Source organism: Pleurodeles waltl, chromosome 2_2, assembly GCF_031143425.1.
Source record: "Pleurodeles waltl isolate 20211129_DDA chromosome 2_2, aPleWal1.hap1.20221129, whole genome shotgun sequence".
In the NCBI taxonomy this organism is placed as follows: Eukaryota; Metazoa; Chordata; class Amphibia; order Caudata; family Salamandridae; genus Pleurodeles; species Pleurodeles waltl.
Window position 1 is genome coordinate 230,844,467 of NC_090439.1, and position 23,831 is coordinate 230,868,297.

The window sequence follows — 23,831 nt, forward strand, 5'->3', positions numbered from 1 at the left end:
CCGCTGAACTGGGCCCTTTATCTCAAGCACCGCTGAACTGGGTCCTTCATCTCAAGCACCACTGAACTGGGACCTTCATCTCAAGCACCGCTGAACTGGGACCTTCATCTCAAGCACGGCTGAACTGGGCCCTTCATCTCAAGCACCGCTGAACTGGGCCCTTCATCTCAAGCACCGCTGCGCTGGGCACCGCCGTCTCAAGCACCGCTGAACTGGGCCCTTCATCTCAAGCACCGCTGAACTGGGCCCTTCATCTCAAGCACCCCTGAACTGGGCACCGCCGTCTCAAGCACTGCTGAACTGGGCACCGCCGTCTCAATCACCGCTGCGCTGGGCCCTTCATCTCAAGCACTGCTGCGCTGGGCACCGCCATCTCAAGCACTGGGCCCTGCCGTCTCAAGCACCGCTGAACTGGGCCCTTCATCTCAAGCACCGCTGAACTGGGCCCTTCATCTCAAGCACCGCTGAACTGGGCCCTTCATCTCAAGCACCGCTGAACTGGGCCCTTCATTTCAAGCACCGCTGCGCTGGGCCCTTCATCTCAAGCACCGCTGAGCTCGGCCCTTCATCCCAAGCACTGCTGAACTGGGCCCTTCATCTCTAGCACCGCTGCCCTGGGCCCTTCATCTCAAGCACTGCTGAACTGGGCCCTTCATCTCAAGCACCGCTGAACTGGGCACTTCATCTCAAGCACCGCTGCACTGGGCACCGCCATCTCAAGCACCGCTGAACTGGGCCCCGCCGGCTCAAGCACCGCTGAACTGGGCCACTCCGGCTCAAGCACCGCTGAACTGGGCCCTTCATCTCAAGCACCGCTGAACTGGGCCCTTCATCTCAAGCACCGCTGAACTGGCCCCTTCATCTCAAGCACCGCTGAACTGGGCCCTTCATCTCAAGCACCGCTGAACTGGGCCCTTCATCTCAAGCACCGCTGCGCTGGGCACCACCGTCTCAAGCACCGCTGAACTGGGCCCTTCATCTCAAGCACCGCTGAACTGGGCCCTTCATCTCAAGCACCGCTGAACTGGGCCCTTCATCTCAAGCACCGCTGAACTGGGCACCGCCGTCTCAATCACAGCTGAACTGGGCACCGCCGTCTCAAGCACCGCTGAACTGGGCCCTTCATCTCAAGCACCGCTAACGCTGGGCCCTTCATCTCTAGCACCGCTGCGCTTGGCACCGCCATCTCAAGCACCGCTGAACTGGGCCCCGCCGTTTCAAGCACAGCTGAACTGAGCCCTTCATCTCAAGCACCACTGAACTTGGCCCTTCATCTCAAGCACCGCTGAACTGGGCCCTTCATCTCAAGCACCGCTGAACTGGGCCCTTCATCTCAAGCACCGCTGTGCTGGGCCCTTCATCTCAAGCACCGCTGCGCTGGGCACCGCCGTCTCAAGCACCGCTGAACTGGGCCCTTCATCTCAAGCACCGCTGAACTGGGCCTTCATCTCAAGCACCGCTGAACTGGGCCCTTCATCTCAAGCACCGCTGCGCTGGGCACCGCCATCTCAAGCACCGCTGAACTGGGCCCCGCCGGCTCAAGCACCGCTAAACTGGGCCCCGCCGGCTCAAGCACCGCTGAACTGGGCCCTTCATCTCAAGCACCGCTGAACTGGTCCCTTCATCTCAAGCACCGCTGAACTGGCCCCATCATCTCAAGCACCGCTGAACTGGGCCCTTGATCTCAAGCACCGCTGAACTGGGCCCTTCATCTCAAGCACCGCTGAACTGGGCCCTTCATCTCAAGCACCGCTGCGCTGGGCACCACCGTCTCAAGCACCGCTGAACTGGGCCCTTCATCTCAAGCACCGCTGAACTGGGCCCTTCATCTCAAGCACCGCTGAACTGGGACCTTCATCTCAAGCACCGCTGAACTGGGCACCGCCGTCTCAATCACAGATGAACTGGGCACCGCCGTCTCAAGCACCGCTGAACTGGGCCCTTCATCTCAAGCACTGCTAACGCTGGGACCTTCATCTCTAGCACCGATGCGCTGGCACCGCCATCTCAAGCACCGCTGAACTGGGCCCCGCCGTTTCAAGCACAGCTGAACTGGGCCCTTCATCTCAAGCACCACTGAACTTGGCCCTTCATCTCAAGCACCGCTGAACTGGGCCCTTCATCTCAAGCACCGCTGAACTGGGCCCTTCATCTCAAGCACCGCTGTGCTGGGCCCTTCATCTCAAGCACCGCTGCGCTGGGCCCTTCATTTCAAGCACCGCTGCGCTGGGCCCTTCATCTCAAGCACCGCTGAGCTGGGCCCTTCATCCCAAGCACTGCTGAACTGGGCCCTTCATCTCTAGCACCGCTGCGCTGGGCCCTTCATCTCAAGCACTGCTGAACTGGGCCCTTCATCTCAAGCACCGCTGAGCTGGGCCCTTCATCTCAAGCACCGCTGCACTGGGCACCGCCATCTCAAGCACCGCTGAACTGGGCCCCGCCGGCTCAAGCACCGCTGAACTGGGCCACTCCGGCTCAAGCACCGCTGAACTGGGCCCTTCATCTCAAGCACCGCTGAACTGGGCCCTTCATCTCAAGCACCGCTGAACTGGCCCCTTCATCTCAAGCACCGCTGAACTGGGCCCTTCATCTCAAGCACCGCTGAACTGGGCCCTTCATCTCAAGCACCGCTGTGCTGGGCCCTTCATCTCAAGCACCGCTGCGCTGGGCACCGCCGTCTCAAGCACCGCTGAACTGGGCCCTTCATCTCAAGCACCGCTGAACTGGGCCTTCATCTCAAGCACCGCTGAACTGGGCCCTTCATCTCAAGCACCGCTGCGCTGGGCACCGCCATCTCAAGCACCGCTGAACTGGGCCCCGCCGGCTCAAGCACCGCTGAACTGGGCCACTCCGGCTCAAGCACCGCTGAACTGGGCCCTTCATCTCAAGCACCGCTGAACTGGGCCCTTCATCTCAAGCACCGCTGAACTGGCCCCTTCATCTCAAGCACCGCTGAACTGGGCCCTTCATCTCAAGCACCGCTGAACTGGGCCCTTCATCTCAAGCACCGCTGTGCTGGGCCCTTCATCTCAAGCACCGCTGCGCTGGGCACCGCCGTCTCAAGCACCGCTGAACTGGGCCCTTCATCTCAAGCACCGCTGAACTGGGCCTTCATCTCAAGCACCGCTGAACTGGGCCCTTCATCTCAAGCACCGCTGAACTCTGCCCCGCCGTCTCAAGCACCGCTGAACTGGGCCCTTCATCTCAAGCACTGCTGAACTGGGCCCTTCATCTCAAGCACCGCTGAACTGGGCCCTTCATCTCAAGCACCGCTGCGCTGGGCCCCTCATCTCAAGCACCGCTGCGCTGGGCCCTTCATCCCAAGCACCGCTGAACTGGGCCCTTCATCTCAAGCACCACTGCGCTGGGCCCTTCATCTCAAGCACTGCTGAACTGGGCCCTTCATCTCAAGCACCGCTGCGCTGGGCACCGCCATCTCAAGCACCGCTGAACTGCGCCCCGCCGGCTCAAGCACCGCTAAACTGGGCCCCGTCGGCTCAAGCACCGCTGAACTGGGCCCTTCATCTCAAGCACCGCTGAACTGGTCCCTTCATCTCAAGCACCGCTGAACTGGCCCCATCATCTCAAGCACCGCTGAACTGGGCCCTTCATCTCAAGCACCGCTGAACTGGGCCCTTCATCTCAAGCACCGCTGCGCTGGGCACCACCGTCTCAAGCACCGCTGAACTGGGCCCTTCATCTCAAGCACCGCTGAAATGGGCCCTTCATCTCAAGCACCGCTGAACTGGGACCTTCATCTCAAGCACCGCTGAACTGGGCACCGCCGTCTCAATCACAGCTGAACTGGGCACCGCCGTCTCAAGCACCGCTGAACTGGGCCCTTCATCTCAAGCACCGCTAACGCTGGGCCCTTCATCTCTAGCACCGATGCGCTGGCACCGCCATCTCAAGCACCGCTGAACTGGGCCCTTCATCTCAAGCACCGCTGAACTGGGACCTTCATCTCAAGCACCGCTGAACTGGGCACCGCCGTCTCAATCACAGCTGAACTGGGCCCTTCATCTCAAGCACCGCTGAACTGGGCCCTTCATCTCAAGCACCGCTGCGCTGGGCCCTTCATCTCAAGCACCGCTGAACTGGGCTCTTCATCTCAAGCACCGCTGAACTGGGCCCTTCATCTCAAGCACCGCTGCGCTGGGCACCACCGTCTCAAGCACCGCTGAACTGGGCCCTTCATCTCAAGCACCGCTGAACTGGGCCCTTCATCTCAAGCACCGCTGAACTGGGACCTTCATCTCAAGCACCGCTGAACTGGGCACCGCCGTCTCAGTCACAGCTGAACTGGGCACCGCCGTCTCAAGCACCGCTGAACTGGGCCCTTCATCTCAAGCACTGCTAACGCTGGGACCTTCATCTCTAGCACCGATGCGCTGGCACCGCCATCTCAAGCACCGCTGAACTGGGCCCCGCCGTTTCAAGCACCGCTGAACTGGGCCCTTCATCTCAAGCACCGCTGAACTGGGCCCTTCATCTCAAGCACCGCTGCGCTGGGCACCGCCATCTCAAGCACCGCTGCGCTGGGCACCGCCATCTCAAGCACCGCTGAACTGGGCCCTTCATCTCCAGCACCGCTGAACTGGGTCCTTCATCTCAAGCACCGCTGAACTGGGCCCTTCATCTCAAGCACCGCTGAACTGGACCCTTCATCTCAAGCACCTCTGAACTCGGCCCTTCATCTCAAGCACTGCTGAACTGGGCCCTTCATCTCAAGCACCGCTGCGCTGGGCACCGCCGTCTCAAGCACCGCTGAACTGGGCCCTTCATCTCAAGCACCGCTGAACTGGGCCCTTCATCTCAAGCACCACTGAACTGGGCCCTTCATCTCAAGCACCGCTGAACTGGGCACCGCCGCCTCAAGCACCGCTGAACTGGGCACCGCCGTCTCAAGCACCGCTGCGCTGGGCCCTTCATCTCAAGCACTGCTGCGCTGGGCCCTTCATCTCAAGCACCGCTGAACTGGGCCCTTCATCTCAAGCACCGCTGAACTGGGCCCTTCATCTCAAGCACCGCTACGCTGGGCCCTTCATCTCAAGCACCGCTGAAATGGGCCCTTCATCTCAAGCACCGCTGAAAAGGGCCCTTCATCTAAAGCACCGCTGCGCTGGGCCCTTCATCTCAAGCACCGCTGAACTGGGCCCTTCATCTCAAGCACCGCTGAACTGGGCCCTTCATCTCAAGCACCGCTGCGCAGGGCACCGCCATCTCAAGCACCGCTGCGCTGGGCACCGCCATCTCAAGCACCGCTGAACTGGGCCCTTTATCTCAAGCACCGCTGAACTGGGTCCTTCATCTCAAGCACCGCTGAACTGGGCCCTTCATCTCAAGCACCGCTGCGCTGGGCACCACCGTCTCAAGCACCGCTGAACTGGGCCCTTCATCTCAAGCACCGCTGAACTGGGCCCTTCATCTCAAGCACCGCTGAACTGGGACCTTCATCTCAAGCACCGCTGAACTGGGCACCGCCGTCTCAATCACAGCTGAACTGGGCACCGCCGTCTCAAGCACCGCTGAACTGGGCCCTTCATCTCAAGCACTGCTAACGCTGGGACCTTCATCTCTAGCACCGATGCGCTGGCACCGCCATCTCAAGCACCGCTGAACTGGGCCCCGCCGTTTCAAGCACAGCTGAACTGGGCCCTTCATCTCAAGCACCACTGAACTTGGCCCTTCATCTCAAGCACCGCTGAACTGGGCCCTTCATCTCAAGCACCGCTGAACTGGGCCCTTCATCTCAAGCACCGCTGTGCTGGGCCCTTCATCTCAAGCACCGCTGAACTGGGCACCGCCGTCTCAATCACAGCTGAACTGGGCCCTTCATCTCAAGCATCGCTGAACTGGGCCCTTCATCTCAAGCACCGCTGAACTGGGCACCGCCGTCTCAAGCACCGCTGAACTGGGCACCGCCGTCTCAAGCACCGCTGCGCTGGGCCCTTCATCTCAAGCACTGCTGCGCTGGGCACCGCCATCTCAAGCACTGGGCCCCGTCGTCTCAAGCACCGCTGAACTGGGCCCTTCATCTCAAGCACCGCTGAACTGGGCCCTTCATCTCAAGCACCGCTGAACTGGGCCCTTCATCTCAAGCACCGCTGAACTGGGCCCTTCATCTCAAGCACCGCTGCGCTGGGCCCTTCATCTCAAGCACCGCTGAGCTGGGCCCTTCATCCCAAGCACCGCTGAACTGGGCCCTTCATCTCAAGCACCGCTGCGCTGGGCCCTTCATCTCAAGCACCGCTGAACTGGGCCCTTCATCTCAAGCACCGCTGCACTGGGCACCGCCATCTCAAGCACCGCTGAACTGGGCCCCGCCGGCTCAAGCACCGCTGAACTGGGCCACTCCGGCTCAAGCACCGCTGAACTGGGCCCCTCATCTCAAGCACCGCTGAACTGGGCCCTTCATCTCAAGCACAGCTGAACTGGCCCCTTCATCTAAAGCACCGCTGAACTGGGCCCTTCATCTCAAGCACCGCTGAACTGGGCCCTTCATCTCAAGCACCGCTGCGCTGGGCACCACCGTCTCAAGCACCGCTGAACTGGGCCCTTCATCTCAAGCACCGCTGAACTGGGCCCTTCATCTCAAGCACCGCTGAACTGGGCACGGCCGTCTCAATCACAGCTGAACTGGGCACCGCCGTCTCAAGCACCGCTGAACTGGGCCCTTCATCTCAAGCACCGCTAACGCTGGGCCCTTCATCTCTAGCACCGCTGCGCTTGGCACCGCCATCTCAAGCACCGCTGAACTGGGCCACGCCGTTTCAAGCACAGCTGAACTGGGCCCTTCATCTCAAGCACCACTGAACTTGGCCCTTCATCTCAAGCACCGCTGAACTGGGCCCTTCATCTCAGGCACCGCTGTGCTGGGCCCTTCATCTCAAGCACCGCTGAACTGGGCCCTTCATCTCAAGCACCGCTGAATTGGGCCCTTCATCTCAAGCACCGCTGCGCTGGGCCCTTCATCTCAAGCACCGATGAACTGGGTCCTTCATCTCAAGCACCGCTGCGCTGGGCACCGCCATCTCAAGCACCGCTGAACTGGGCCCCGCCGTCTCAAGCACCGCTGAACTGGGCCCTTCATCTCAAGCACCGCTGAACTGGGCCCTTCATCTCAAGCACCGCTGAACTGGGCCCTTCATCTCAAGCACCGCTGTGCTGGGCCATTCATCATAAGCACCGCTGAACTGGGCCCTTCATCTTAAGCACCGCTGAACTGGGCCCTTCATCTCAAGCACCGCTGCACTGGGCACCACCATCTCAAGCACCGCTGAACTGGGCCCCGCCGTCTCAAGCACCGCTGAACTGGGCCCTTCATCTCAAGCACCGCTGAACTGGGTACTTCATCTCAAGCACCGCTGAACTGGGCCCTTCATCTCAAGCACCGCTGAACTGGGCCCTTCATCTCAAGCACCGCTGCGCTGGGCACCGCCGTCTCAAGCACCGCTGAACTGGGCCCTTCATCTCAAGCACCGCTGAACTGGGCCCTTCATCTCAAGCACCGCTGAACTGGGCCCTTCATCTCAAGCACCGCTGAACTGGGCCCCTCATCTCAAGCACCACTTAACTGGGCACCGCCGTCTCAAGTACCGCTGAACTGGGCACCGCAGTCTCAAGCACCGCTGAATTGGGCCCTTCATCTCAAGCACCGCTGCGCTGGGCCCTTCATCTCAAGCACCGCTGCGCTGGGCACCGCCATCTCAAGCACCGCTGAGCTGGGCCCCGCCGTCTCAAGCACCGCTGAACTGGGCCCTTCATCTCAAGCACCGCTGAACTGGGCCCTTCATCTCAAGCACCGCTGAACTGGGCCCTTCATCTCAAGCATCGCTGCGCTGGGCCCTTCATCTCAAGCACCGCTGAACTGGGCCCTTCATCTCAAGCACCGCTGAACTGGGCCCTTCATCTCAAGCACCGCTGCGCTGGGCCCTTCATCTCAGGCACCACTGAACTGGGCCCTTCATCTCAAGCACCGCTGAACTGGGCCCTTCATCTCAAGCACCGCTGCGCTGGGCACCGCCATCCCAAACACCGCTGAACTGGGCCCCGCCGTCTCAAGCACCGCTGAACTGGGCCCTTCATCTCAAGCACTGCTGAACTGGGCCCTTCATCTCAAGCACCGCTGAACTGGCCTCTTCATCTCAAGCACCGCTAAACTGGGCCCTTCATCTCAAGCACCGCTGAACTGGGCCCTTCATCTCAAGCACCGCTGAACTGGGCCCTTCATCTCAAGCACCGCTGAACTGGGCCCTTCATCTGAAGTACCGCTGCGCTGGGCACCGCCGTCTCAAGCACCGCTGAACTGGGCCCTTCATCTCAAGTACCGCTGAACTGGGCCCTTCATCTCAAGCACCGCTGAACTGGGCACCGCCGTCTCAAGCACCGCTGAACTGGGCCCTTTATCTCAAGCACCGCTGCTCTGGGCCCTTCATCTCAAGCACCGCTGAACTGGGCACCGCCGTCGTAAGCACCGCTGAACTGGGCCCTTCATCTCAAGCACCGATGCGCTGGGCCCTTCATCTCAAGCACAGCTGCGCTGGGCACCGCCATCTAAAGCACCGCTGAACTGGGCCTCGCCGTCTCAAGCACCGCTAAACTGGGCCCTTCATCTCAAGCACCGCTGAACTGGGCCCTTCATCTCAAGCACCGCTGAACTGGGCCCTTCATCTCAAGCACCGCTGAACTGGGCCCTTCATCTCAAGCACCGCTGCGCTGGGCCCTTCATCTCAAGCACCGCTGAACTGGGCCCTTCATCTCAAGCACCGCTGAACTGGGCCCTTCATCTCAAGCACCGCTGCGCTGGGCCCTTCATCTCAAGCACCACTGAACTGGGCCCTTCATCTCAAGCACCTCTGAACTGGGCACTTCATCTCAAGCACCGCTGCGCTGGGCACCGCCATCTCAAGCACCGCTGAACTGGGCACCGCAGTCTCAAGCACCGCTGAACTGGGCCCTTCATCTCAAGCACCGCTGCGCTGGGCCCTTCATCTCAAGCACCGCTGCGCTGGGCACCGCCATCTCAAGCACCGCTGAGCTGGGCCCCGCCGTCTCAAGCACCGCTGAACTGGGCCCTTCATCTCAAGCACCGCTGAACTGGGCCCTTCATCTCAAGCACCGCTGAACTGGGCCCTTCATCTCAAGCACCGCTGAACTGGGCCCTTCATCTCAAGCATCGCTGCGCTGGGCCCTTCATCTCAAGCACTGCTGAACTGGGCCCTTCATCTCAAGCACCGCTGAACTGGGCCCTTCATCTCAAGCACCGCTGCGCTGGGCCCTTCATCTCAAGCACCACTGAACTGGGCCCTTCATCTCAAGCACCGCTGAACTGGGCCCTTCATCTCAAGCACCGCTGCGCTGGGCACCGCCATCCCAAACACCGCTGAACTGGGCCCCGCCGTCTCAAGCACCGCTGAACTGGGCCCTTCATCTCAAGCACTGCTGAACTGGGCCCTTCATCTCAAGCACCACTGAACTGGCCTCTTCATCTCAAGCACCGCTAAACTGGGCCCTTCATCTCAAGCACCGCTGAACTGGGCCCTTCATCTCAAGCACCGCTGACCTGGGCCCTTCATCTGAAGTACCGCTGCGCTGGGCACCGCCGTCTCAAGCACCGCTGAACTGGGCCCTTCATCTCAAGTACCGCTGAACTGGGCCCTTCATCTCAAGCACCGCTGAACTGGGTACCGCCATCTCAAGCACCGCTGAACTGGGCCCTTTATCTCAAGCACCGCTGCTCTGGGCCCTTCATCTCAAGCACCGCTGAACTGGGCACCGCCGTCGTAAGCACCGCTGAACTGGGCCCTTCATCTCAAGCACCGATGCGCTGGGCCCTTCATCTCAAGCACAGCTGCGCTGGGCACCGCCATCTAAAGCACCGCTGAACTGGGCCTCGCCGTCTCAAGCACCGCTGAACTGGGCCGTTCATCTCAAGCACCGCTGAACTGGGCCCTTCATCTCAAGCACCGCTGAACTGGGCCCTTCATCTCAAGCACCGCTGAACTGGGCCCTTCATCTCAAGCACCGCTGCGCTGGGCCCTTCATCTCAAGCACCGCTGAACTGGGCCCTTCATCTCAAGCACCGCTGAACTGGGCCCTTCATCTCAAGCACCGCTGAACTGGGCCCTTCATCTCAAGCACCGCTGCGCTGGGCCCTTCATCTCAAGCACCACCGAACTGGGCCCTTCATCTCAAGCACCGCTGAACTGGGCACTTCATCTCAAGCACCGCTGCGCTGGGCACCGCCATCTCAAGCACCGCTGAACTGGGCCCCGCCGTCTCAAGCACCACTGAACTGGGCCCTTCATCTCAAGCACCGCTGAACTGGGCCCTTCATCTTAAGCACCGCTGAAATGGGTCCTTCATCTCAAGCACCGTTGAACTGGGCCCTTCACCTCAAGCACCGCTGAACTGGGCCCTTCATCTCAAGCACCGCTGCGCTGGGCCCTTCATCTCAAGCACCGCTGAACTGGGCCCGTCATCTCAAGCACCGCTCAACTGGGCCCTTCATCTCAAGCACCGCTGCGCTGGGCACCGCAATCTCAAGCACCGCTTAACTGGGCCCGCTGTCTCAAGCACTGCTGAACTGGGCCCTTCATCTCAAGCACCTACTGAACTGGGCCCTTCATCTCAAGCACCGCTGAACTGGGCATCGCCGTCTCAAGCACCGCTGAACTGGGCACCGCCATCTCAAGCACCGCTGCGCTGGGCACCGCCATCTCAAGCACCGCTGAACTGGGCCCCGCCGGCTCAAGCACCGCTAAACTGGCCCCGCCGGCTCAAGCACCGCTGAACTGGGCCCTTCATCTCAAGCACCGCTGAACTGGCCCCTTCATCTCAAGCACCGCTGAACTGGGCCCTTCATCTCAAGCACCGCTGAACTGGGCCCTTCATCTCAAGCACCGCTGAACTGGGCACCGCCGTCTCAAGCACCGCTGAACTGGGCACCGCAGTCTCAAGCACCGCTGTGCTGGGCCCTTCATCTCAAGCACTGCTGCGCTGGGCACCGCCATCTCAAGCACTGGGCCCCGCCGTCTCAAGCACCGCTGAACTGGGCCCTTCATCTCAAGCACCGCTGAACTGGGCCCTTCATCTCAAGCACCGCTGAACTGGGCCCTTCATCTCAAGCACCGCTGAACTGGGCCCTTCATCTCAAGCACCGCTGCACTGGGCCCTTCATCTCAAGCACCGCTGAGCTGGGCCCTTCATCCCAAGCACCGCTGAACTGGGCCCTTCATCTCAAGCACCGCTGCGCTGGGCCCTTCATCTCAAGCACCGCTGAACTGGGCCCTTCATCTCAAGCACCGCTGAACTGGGCCCTTCATCTCAAGCACCGCTGCACTGGGCACCGCCATCTCAAGCACCGCTGAACTGGGCCCCGCCGGCTCAAGCACCGCTGAACTGGGCCACTCCGGCTCAAGCACCGCTGAACTGGGCCCCTCATCTCAAGCACCGCTGAACTGGGCCCTTCATCTCAAGCACCGCTGAACTGGCCCCTTCATCTCACGCACCGCTGAACTGGGCCCTTCATCTCAAGCACCGCTGAACTGGGCCCTTCATCTCAAGCACCGCTGCGCTGGGCACCACCGTCTCAAGCACCGCTGAACTGGGCCCTTCATCTCAAGCACCGCTGAACTGGGCCCTTCATCTCAAGCACCGCTGAACTGGGCCCTTCATCTCAAGCACCGCTGAACTGGGCACCGCCGTCTCAATCACAGCTGAACTGGGCACCGCCGTCTCAAGCACCGCTGAACTGGGCCCTTCATCTCAAGCACCGCTAACGCTGGGCCCTTCATCTCTAGCACCGCTGCGCTTGGAACCGCCTTGTCAAGCACCGCTGAACTGGGCCCCGCCGTTTCAAGCACAGCTGAACTGGGCCCTTCATCTCAAGCACCACTGAACTTGGCCCTTCATCTCAAGCACCGCTGAACTGGGCCCTTCATCTCAAGCACCGCTGAACTGGGCCCTTCATCTCAAGCACCGCTGTGCTGGGCCCTTCATCTCAAGCACCGCTGAACTGGGCCCTTCATCTCAAGCACCGCTGAATTGGGCCCTTCATCTCAAGCACCGCTGCGCTGGGCCCTTCATCTCAAGCACCGCTGCGCTGGGCCCTTCATCTCAAGCACCGCTGCGCTGGGCCCTTCATCTCAAGCACAGCTGCGCTGGGCACCGCCATCTCAAGCACCGCTGAACTGGGCCTCGCCGTCTCAAGCACCGCTGAACTGGGCCCTTCATCTCAAGCACCGCTGAACTGGGCCCTTCATCTCAAGCACCACTGAACTGGGCCCTTCATCTCAAGCACCGCTGAACTGGGCCCTTCATCTCAAGCACCGCTGCGCTGGGCACCGCCATCCCAAACACCGCTGAACTGGGCCCCGCCATCTCAAGCACCGCTGAACTGGGCCCCGCCGGCTCAAGCACGGCTAAACTGGCCCCGCCGGCTCAAGCACCGCTGAACTGGGCCCTTCATCTCAAGCACCGCTGAACTGGCCCCTTCATCTCAAGCACCGCTGAACTGGGCCCTTCATCTCAAGCACCGCTGAACTGGGCCCTTCATCTCAAGCACCGCTGAACAAGCCCTTCATCTCAAGCACCGCTGCGCTGGGCACCACCGTCTCAAGCACCGCTGAACTGGGCCCTTCATCTCAAGCACCGCTGAACTGGGCCCTTCATCTCAAGCACCGCTGAACTGGGACCTTCATCTCAAGCACCGCTGAACTGGGCCCTTCATCTCAAGCACCGCTGAACTGGGCCCTTCATCTCAAGCACCGCTGCGCTGCGCCCTTCATCTCAAGCACTGCTGAACTGGGCCCTTCATCTCAAGCACCGCTGAACTGGGCCCTTCATCTAAAGCACCGCTGGGCCCTTCATCTCAAGCACCGCTGAACTGGGCCCTTCATCTCAAGCACCGCTGAACTGGGCCCTTCATCTCAAGCACCGCTGAACTGGCCTCTTCATCTCAAGCACCGCTGCGCTGGGCACCGCCATCTCAAGCACCGCTGAACTGGGCCCCGCCGTCTCAAGCACCACTGAACTGGGCCCTTCATCTCAAGCACCGCTGAACTGGGCCCTTCATCTTAAGCACCGCTGAAATGGGTTCTTCATCTCAAGCACCGTTGAACTGGGCCCTTCACCTCAAGCACCGCTGAACTGGGCCCTTCATCTCAAGCACCGCTGCGCTGGGCCCTTCATCTCAAGCACCGCTGAACTGGGCCCGTCATCTCAAGCACCGCTCAACTGGGCCCTTCATCTCAAGCACCGCTGAACTGGGCCCTTCATCTCAAGCACCGCTGCGCTGGGCACCGCCGTCTCAAGCACCGCTGAACTGGGCCCTTCATCTCAAGCACCGCTGAACTGGGCCCTTCATCTCAAGCACCGCTGAACTGGGCCCCTCATCTCAAGCACCACTGAACTGGGCACCGCCGTCTCAAGCACCGCTGAACTGGGCACCGCAGTCTCAAGCACCGCTGAACTGGGCCCTTCATCTCAAGCACCGCTGCGCTGGGCCCTTCATCTCAAGCACCGCTGCGCTGGGCACCGCCATCTCAAGCACCGCTGAGCTGGGCCCCGCCGTCTCAAGCACCGCTGAACTGGGCCCTTCATCTCAAGCACCGCTGAACTGGGCCCTTCATCTCAAGCACCGCTGAACTGGGCCCTTCATCTCAAGCACCGCTGAACTGGGCCCTTCATCTCAAGCATCGCTGCGCTGGGCCCTTCATCTCAAGCACTGCTGAACTGGGCCCTTCATCTCAAGCACCGCTGAACTGGGCCCTTCATCTCAAGCACCGCTGCGCTGGGCCCTTCATCTCAAGCACCACTGAACTGGGCCCTTCATCTCAAGCACCGCTGAACTGGGCCCTTCATCTCAAGCACCGCTGCGCTGGGCACCGCCATCCCAAACACCGCTGAACTGGGCCCCGCCGTCTCAAGCACCGCTGAACTGGGCCCTTCATCTCAAGCACTGCTGAACTGGGCCCTTCATCTCAAGCACCACTGAACTGGCCTCTTCATCTCAAGCACCGCTAAACTGGGCCCTTCATCTCAAGCACCGCTGAACTGGGCCCTTCATCTCAAGCACCGCTGACCTGGGCCCTTCATCTGAAGTACCGCTGCGCTGGGCACCGCCGTCTCAAGCACCGCTGAACTGGGCCCTTCATCTCAAGTACCGCTGAACTGGGCCCTTCATCTCAAGCACCGCTGAACTGGGTACCGCCATCTCAAGCACCGCTGAACTGGGCCCTTTATCTCAAGCACCGCTGCTCTGGGCCCTTCATCTCAAGCACCGCTGAACTGGGCACCGCCGTCGTAAGCACCGCTGAACTGGGCCCTTCATCTCAAGCACCGATGCGCTGGGCCCTTCATCTCAAGCACAGCTGCGCTGGGCACCGCCATCTAAAGCACCGCTGAACTGGGCCTCGCCGTCTCAAGCACCGCTGAACTGGGCCGTTCATCTCAAGCACCGCTGAACTGGGCCCTTCATCTCAAGCACCGCTGAACTGGGCCCTTCATCTCAAGCACCGCTGAACTGGGCCCTTCATCTCAAGCACCGCTGCGCTGGGCCCTTCATCTCAAGCACCGCTGAACTGGGCCCTTCATCTCAAGCACCGCTGAACTGGGCCCTTCATCTCAAGCACCGCTGAACTGGGCCCTTCATCTCAAGCACCGCTGCGCTGGGCCCTTCATCTCAAGCACCACCGAACTGGGCCCTTCATCTCAAGCACCGCTGAACTGGGCACTTCATCTCAAGCACCGCTGCGCTGGGCACCGCCATCTCAAGCACCGCTGAACTGGGCCCCGCCGTCTCAAGCACCACTGAACTGGGCCCTTCATCTCAAGCACCGCTGAACTGGGCCCTTCATCTTAAGCACCGCTGAAATGGGTCCTTCATCTCAAGCACCGTTGAACTGGGCCCTTCACCTCAAGCACCGCTGAACTGGGCCCTTCATCTCAAGCACCGCTGCGCTGGGCCCTTCATCTCAAGCACCGCTGAACTGGGCCCGTCATCTCAAGCACCGCTCAACTGGGCCCTTCATCTCAAGCACCGCTGCGCTGGGCACCGCAATCTCAAGCACCGCTTAACTGGGCCCGCTGTCTCAAGCACTGCTGAACTGGGCCCTTCATCTCAAGCACCTACTGAACTGGGCCCTTCATCTCAAGCACCGCTGAACTGGGCATCGCCGTCTCAAGCACCGCTGAACTGGGCACCGCCATCTCAAGCACCGCTGCGCTGGGCACCGCCATCTCAAGCACCGCTGAACTGGGCCCCGCCGGCTCAAGCACCGCTAAACTGGCCCCGCCGGCTCAAGCACCGCTGAACTGGGCCCTTCATCTCAAGCACCGCTGAACTGGCCCCTTCATCTCAAGCACCGCTGAACTGGGCCCTTCATCTCAAGCACCGCTGAACTGGGCCCTTCATCTCAAGCACCGCTGAACTGGGCACCGCCGTCTCAAGCACCGCTGAACTGGGCACCGCAGTCTCAAGCACCGCTGTGCTGGGCCCTTCATCTCAAGCACTGCTGCGCTGGGCACCGCCATCTCAAGCACTGGGCCCCGCCGTCTCAAGCACCGCTGAACTGGGCCCTTCATCTCAAGCACCGCTGAACTGGGCCCTTCATCTCAAGCACCGCTGAACTGGGCCCTTCATCTCAAGCACCGCTGAACTGGGCCCTTCATCTCAAGCACCGCTGCACTGGGCCCTTCATCTCAAGCACCGCTGAGCTGGGCCCTTCATCCCAAGCACCGCTGAACTGGGCCCTTCATCTCAAGCACCGCTGCGCTGGGCCCTTCATCTCAAGCACCGCTGAACTGGGCCCTTCATCTCAAGCACCGCTGAACTGGGCCCTTCATCTCAAGCACCGCTGCACTGGGCACCGCCATCTCAAGCACCGCTGAACTGGGCCCCGCCGGCTCAAGCACCGCTGAACTGGGCCACTCCGGCTCAAGCACCGCTGAACTGGGCCCCTCATCTCAAGCACCGCTGAACTGGGCCCTTCATCTCAAGCACCGCTGAACTGGCCCCTTCATCTCACGCACCGCTGAACTGGGCCCTTCATCTCAAGCACCGCTGAACTGGGCCCTTCATCTCAAGCACCGCTGCGCTGGGCACCACCGTCTCAAGCACCGCTGAACTGGGCCCTTCATCTCAAGCACCGCTGAACTGGGCCCTTCATCTCAAGCACCGCTGAACTGGGCCCTTCATCTCAAGCACCGCTGAACTGGGCACCGCCGTCTCAATCACAGCTGAACTGGGCACCGCCGTCTCAAGCACCGCTGAACTGGGCCCTTCATCTCAAGCACCGCTAACGCTGGGCCCTTCATCTCTAGCACCGCTGCGCTTGGAACCGCCTTGTCAAGCACCGCTGAACTGGGCCCCGCCGTTTCAAGCACAGCTGAACTGGGCCCTTCATCTCAAGCACCACTGAACTTGGCCCTTCATCTCAAGCACCGCTGAACTGGGCCCTTCATCTCAAGCACCGCTGAACTGGGCCCTTCATCTCAAGCACCGCTGTGCTGGGCCCTTCATCTCAAGCACCGCTGAACTGGGCCCTTCATCTCAAGCACCGCTGAATTGGGCCCTTCATCTCAAGCACCGCTGCGCTGGGCCCTTCATCTCAAGCACCGCTGCGCTGGGCCCTTCATCTCAAGCACCGCTGCGCTGGGCCCTTCATCTCAAGCACAGCTGCGCTGGGCACCGCCATCTCAAGCACCGCTGAACTGGGCCTCGCCGTCTCAAGCACCGCTGAACTGGGCCCTTCATCTCAAGCACCGCTGAACTGGGCCCTTCATCTCAAGCACCACTGAACTGGGCCCTTCATCTCAAGCACCGCTGAACTGGGCCCTTCATCTCAAGCACCGCTGCGCTGGGCACCGCCATCCCAAACACCGCTGAACTGGGCCCCGCCATCTCAAGCACCGCTGAACTGGGCCCCGCCGGCTCAAGCACGGCTAAACTGGCCCCGCCGGCTCAAGCACCGCTGAACTGGGCCCTTCATCTCAAGCACCGCTGAACTGGCCCCTTCATCTCAAGCACCGCTGAACTGGGCCCTTCATCTCAAGCACCGCTGAACTGGGCCCTTCATCTCAAGCACCGCTGAACAAGCCCTTCATCTCAAGCACCGCTGCGCTGGGCACCACCGTCTCAAGCACCGCTGAACTGGGCCCTTCATCTCAAGCACCGCTGAACTGGGCCCTTCATCTCAAGCACCGCTGAACTGGGACCTTCATCTCAAGCACCGCTGAACTGGGCCCTTCATCTCAAGCACCGCTGAACTGGGCCCTTCATCTCAAGCACCGCTGCGCTGCGCCCTTCATCTCAAGCACTGCTGAACTGGGCCCTTCATCTCAAGCACCGCTGAACTGGGCCCTTCATCTAAAGCACCGCTGGGCCCTTCATCTCAAGCACCGCTGAACTGGGCCCTTCATCTCAAGCACCGCTGAACTGGGCCCTTCATCTCAAGCACCGCTGAACTGGCCTCTTCATCTCAAGCACCGCTGCGCTGGGCACCGCCATCTCAAGCACCGCTGAACTGGGCCCCGCCGTCTCAAGCACCACTGAACTGGGCCCTTCATCTCAAGCACCGCTGAACTGGGCCCTTCATCTTAAGCACCGCTGAAATGGGTCCTTCATCTCAAGCACCGTTGAACTGGGCCCTTCACCTCAAGCACCGCTGAACTGGGCCCTTCATCTCAAGCACCGCTGCGCTGGGCCCTTCATCTCAAGCACCGCTGAACTGGGCCCGTCATCTCAAGCACCGCTGAACTGGGCCCTTCATCTCAAGCACCGCTGCGCTGGGCACCGCAATCTCAAGCACCGCTGCGCTGGGCCCTTCATCTCAAGCACCGCTGAACTGGGCCCTTCATCTCAAGCACCGCTGAACTGGGCCCTTCATCTCAAGCACCGCTGCGCTGGGCCCTTCATCTCAAGCACCACTGAACTGGGCCCTTCATCTCAAGCACCGCTGAACTGGGCCCTTCATCTCAAGCACCGCTGCGCTGGGCACCGCCATCCCAAACACCGCTGAACTGGGCCCCGCCGTCTCAAGCACCGCTGAACTGGGCCCTTCATCTCAAGCACTGCTGAACTGGGCCCTTCATCTCAAGCACCGCTGAACTGGGCCCTTCATCTCAAGCACCGCTGAACTGGGCCCTTCATCTCAAGCACCGCTGACCTGGGCCCTTCATCTGAAGTACTGCTGCGCTGGGCACCGCCGTCTCAAGCACCGCTGAACTGGGCCCTTCATCTCAAGTACCGCTGAACTGGGCCCTTCATCTCAAGCACCGCTGAACTGGGCACCGCCATCTCAAGCACCGCTGAACTGGGCCCTTTATCTCAAGCACCGCTGCTCTGGGCCCTTCATCTCAAGCACCGCTGAACTGGGCACCGCCGTCGTAAGCACCGCTGAACTGGGCCCTTCATCTCAAGCACCGATGCGCTGGGCCCTTCATCTCAAGCACAGCTGCGCTGGGCACCGCCATCTAAAGCACCGCTGAACTGGGCCTCGCCGTCTCAAGCACCGCTGAACTGGGCCGTTCATCTCAAGCACCGCTGAACTGGGCCCTTCATCTCAAGCACCGCTGAACTGGGCCCTTCATCTCAAGCACCGCTGAACTGGGCCCTTCATCTCAAGCACTGCTGCGCTGGGCCCTTCATCTCAAGCACCGCTGAACTGGGCCCTTCATCTCAAGCACCGCTGAACTGGGCCCTTCATCTCAAGCACCGCTGAACTGGGCCCTTCATCTCAAGCACCGCTGCGCTGGGCCCTTCATCTCAAGCACCACCGAACTGGGCCCTTCATCTCAAGCACCGCTGAACTGGGCACTTCATCTCAAGCACCGCTGCGCTGGGCACCGCCATCTCAAGCACCGCTGAACTGGGCCCCGCCGTCTCAAGCACCACTGAACTGGGCCCTTCATCTCAAGCACCGCTGAACTGGGCCCTTCATCTTAAGCACCGCTGAAATGGGTCCTTCATCTCAAGCACCGTTGAACTGGGCCCTTCACCTCAAGCACCGCTGAACTGGGCCCTTCATCTCAAGCACCGCTGCGCTGGGCCCGTCATCTCAAGCACCGCTCAACTGGGCCCTTCATCTCAAGCACCGCTGCGCTGGGCACCGCAATCTCAAGCACCGCTTAACTGGGCCCGCTGTCTCAAGCACTGCTGAACTGGGCCCTTCATCTCAAGCACCTACTGAACTGGGCCCTTCATCTCAAGCACCGCTGAACTGGGCATCGCCGTCTCAAGCACCGCTGAACTGGGCACCGCCATCTCAAGCACCGCTGCGCTGGGCACCGCCATCTCAAGCACCGCTGAACTGGGCCCCGCCGGCTCAAGCACCGCTAAACTGGCCCCGCCGGCTCAAGCACCGCTGAACTGGGCCCTTCATCTCAAGCACCGCTGAACTGGCCCCTTCATCTCAAGCACCGCTGAACTGGGCCCTTCATCTCAAGCACCGCTGAACTGGGCCCTTCATCTCAAGCACCGCTGAACTGGGCACCGCCGTCTCAAGCACCGCTGAACTGGGCACCGCCGTCTCAAGCACCGCTGTGCTGGGCCCTTCATCTCAAACACTGCTGCGCTGGGCACTGCCATCTCAAGCACTGGGCCCGCCGTCTCAAGCACCGCTGAACTGGGCCCTTCATCTCAAGCACCGCTGAACTGGGCCCTTCATCTCAAGCACCGCTGAACTGGGCCCTTCATCTCAAGCACCGCTGAACTGGGCCCTTCATCTCAAGCACCGCTGCACTGGGCCCTTCATCTCAAGCACCGCTGAGCTGGGCCCTTCATCCCAAGCACCGCTGAACTGGGCCCTTCATCTCAAGCACCGCTGCGCTGGGCCCTTCATCTCAAGCACCGCTGAACTGGGCCCTTCATCTCAAGCACCGCTGAACTGGGCCCTTCATCTCAAGCACCGCTGCACTGGGCACCGCCATCTCAAGCACCGCTGAACTGGGCCCCGCCGGCTCAAGCACCGCTGAACTGGGCCACTCCGGCTCAAGCACCGCTGAACTGGGCCCCTCATCTCAAGCACCGCTGAACTGGGCCCTTCATCTCAAGCACCGCTGAACTGGCCCCTTCATCTCAAGCACCGCTGAACTGGGCCCTTCATCTCAAGCACCGCTGAACTGGGCCCTTCATCTCAAGCACCGCTGCGCTGGGCACCACCGTCTCAAGCACCGCTGAACTGGGCCCTTCATCTCAAGCACCGCTGAACTGGGCCCTTCATCTCAAGCACCGCTGAACTGGGCCCTTCATCTCAAGCACCGCTGAACTGGGCACCGCCGTCTCAATCACAGCTGAACTGGGCACCGCCGTCTCAAGCACCGCTGAACTGGGCCCTTCATCTCAAGCACCGCTAACGCTGGGCCCTTCATCTCTAGCACCGCTGCGCTTGGAACCGCCTTCTCAAGCACCGCTGAACTGGGCCCGGCCGTTTCAAGCGCAGCTGAACTGGGCCCTTCATCTCAAGCACCACTGAACTTGGCCCTTCATCTCAAGCACCGCTGAACTGGGCCCTTCATCTCAAGCACCGCTGAACTGGGCCCTTCATCTCAAGCACCGCTGTGCTGGGCCCTTCATCTCAAGCACCGCTGAACTGGGCCCTTCATCTCAAGCACCGCTGAATTGTGCCCTTCATCTCAAGCACCGCTGCGCTGGGCCCTTCATCTCAAGCACCGCTGCGCTGGGCCCTTCATCTCAAGCACAGCTGCGCTGGGCACCGCCATCTCAAGCACCGCTGAACTGGGCCTCGCCGTCTCAAGCACCGCTGAACTGGGCCCTTCATCTCAAGCACCGCTGAACTGGGCCCTTCATCTCAAGCACCGCTGAACTGGGCCCTTCATCTCAAGCACCGCTGAACTGGGCCCTTCATCTCAAGCACCGCTGCGCTGGGCCCTTCATCTCAAGCACCGCTGAACTGGGCCCTTCATCTCAAGCATCACTGAACTGGGCCCTTCATCTCAAGCACCGCTGCGCTGGGCCCTTCATCTCAAGCACCACTGAACTGGGCCCTTCATCTCAAGCACCGCTGAACTGGGCACTTCATCTCAAGCACCGCTGCGCTGGGCACCGCCATCTCAAGCACCGCTGAACTGGGCCCCGCCGTCTCAAGCACCACTGAACTGGGCCCTTCATCTCAAGCACCGCTGAACTGGGCCCTTCATCTTAAGCACCGCTGAAATGGGTCCTTCATCTCAAGCACCGTTGAACTGGGCCCTTCACCTCAAGCACCGCTGAACTGGGCCCTTCATCTCAAGCACCGCTGCGCTGGGCCCTTCATCTCAAGCACCGCTGAACTGGGCCCGTCATCTCAAGCACCGCTCCACTGGGCCCTTCATCTCAAGCACCGCTGCGCTGGGCACCGCAATCTCAAGCACCGCTGAACTGGGCCCGCTGTCACAAGCACTGCTGAACTGGGCCCTTCATCTCAAGCACCTACTGAACTGGGCCCTTCATCTCAAGCACCGCTGAACTGGGCACCGCCGTCTCAAGCACCGCTGAACTGGGCACCGCCATCTCAAGCACTGCTGCGCTGGGCACCGCCATCTCAAGCACCGCTGCGCTGGGCACCGCCATCTCAAGCACCGCTGAACTGGGCCCCGCCGGCTCAAGCACGGCTAAACTGGCCCCGCCGGCTCAAGCACCGCTGAACTGGGCCCTTCATCTCAAGCACCGCTGAACTGGCCCCTTCATCTCAAGCACCGCTGAACTGGCCCCTTCATCTCAAGCACCGCTGAACTGGGCCCTTCATCTCAAGCACCGCTGAACTGGGCCCTTCATCTCAAGCACCGCTGCGCTGGGCACCACCGTCTCAAGCACCGCTGAACTGGGCCCTTCATCTCAAGCACCGCTGAACTGGGCCCTTAATCTCAAGCACCGCTGAACTGGGACCTTCATCTCAAGCACCGCTGAACTGGGCACCGCCGTCTCAATCACAGCTGAACTGGGCACCGCCGTCTCAAGCACCGCTGAACTAGGCCCTTCATCTCAAGCACCGCTAACGCTGGGCCCTTCATCTCTAGCACCGCTGCGCTGGCACCGCCATCTCAAGCACCGCTGAACTGGGCGCCGCCGTTTCAAGCACCGCTGAACTGGGCCCTTCATCTCAAGCACCGCTGAACTGGGCCCTTCATCTCAAGCACCGCTGAACTGGGCCCTTCATCTCAAGCACCGCTGAACTGGGCCTTCATCTCAAGCACCGCTGCGCTGGGCCCTTCATCTCAAGCACCACTGAACTGGGCCCTTCATCTCAAGCACCGCTGAACTGGGCCCTTCATCTCAAGCACCGCTGCGCTGGGCCCTTCATCTCAAGCACCGCTGAGCTGGGCCCTTCATCTCAAGCACCGCTGAACTGGGCCCTTCATCTCAAGCACCGCTGAACTGGGCCCTTCATCTCAAGCACCGCTGCGCTGGGCACCACCGTCTCAAGCACCGCTGAACTGGGCCCTTCATCTCAAGCACCGCTGAACTGGGCCCTTCATCTCAAGCACCACTGAACTGGGCCCTTCATCTCAAGCACCGCTGAACTGGGCACCGCCGTCTCAATCACAGCTGAACTGGGCACCGCCGTCTCAAGCACCGCTGAACTGGGCCCTTCATCTCAAGCACCGCTAACGCTGGGCCCTTCATCTCTAGCACCGCTGCGCTTGGCACCGCCATCTCAAGCACCGCTGAACTGGGCCCCGCCGTTTCAAGCACAGCTGAACTGGGCCCTTCATCTCAAGCACCACTGAACTTGGCCCTTCATCTCAAGCACCGCTGAACTGGGCCCTTCATCTCAAGCACCGCTGAACTGGGCCCTTCATCTCAAGCACCGCTGTGCTGGGCCCTTCATCTCAAGCACCGCTGAACTGGGCCCTTCATCTCAAGCACCGCTGAATTGGGCCCTTCATCTCAAGCACCGCTGCGCTGGGCCCTTCATCTCAAGCACCGCTGCGCTGGGCCCTTCATCTCAAGCACAGCTGCGCTGGGCACCGCCATCTCAAGCACCGCTGAACTGGGCCTCGCCATCTCAAGCACCGCTGAACTGGGCCCTTCATCTCAAGCACCGCTGAACTGGGCCCTTCATCTCAAGCACCGCTGAACTGGGCCCTTCATATCAAGCACCGCTGCGCTGGGCCCTTCATCTCAAGCACCGCTGAACTGGGCCCTTCATCTCAAGCACCACTGAACTGGGCCCTTCATCTCAAGCACCGCTGCGCTGGGCCCTTCATCTCAAGCACCACTGAACTGGGCCCTTCATCTCAAGCACCGCTGAACTGGGCACTTCATCTCAAGCACCGCTGCGCTGGGCACCGCCATCTCAAGCACCGCTGAACTGGGCCCCGCCGTCTCAAGCACCACTGAACTGGGCCCTTCATCTCAAGCACCGCTGAACTGGGCCCTTCATCTCAAGCACCGCTGCGCTGGGCCCTTCATCTCAAGCACCGCTGAACTGGGCCCGTCATCTCAAGCACAGCTCAACTGGGCCCTTCATCTCAAGCACCGCTGAGCTGGGCACCGCAATCTCAAGCACCGCTGAACTGGGCCCGCTGTCACAAGCACTGCTGAACTGGGCCCTTCATCTCAAGCACCTACTGAACTGGGCCCTTCATCTCAAGCACCGCTGAACTGGGCACCGCCGTCTCAAGCACCGCTGAACTGGGCACCGCCATCTCAAGCACGGCTGCGCTGGGCACCGCCATCTCAAGCACCGCTGAACTGGGCCCCGCCGGCTCAAGCACCGCTAAACTGGCCCCGCCGGCTCAAGCACCGCTGAACTGGGCCCTTCATCTCAAGCACCGCTGAACTGGCCCCTTCATCTCAAGCACCGCTGAACTGGGCCCTTCATCTC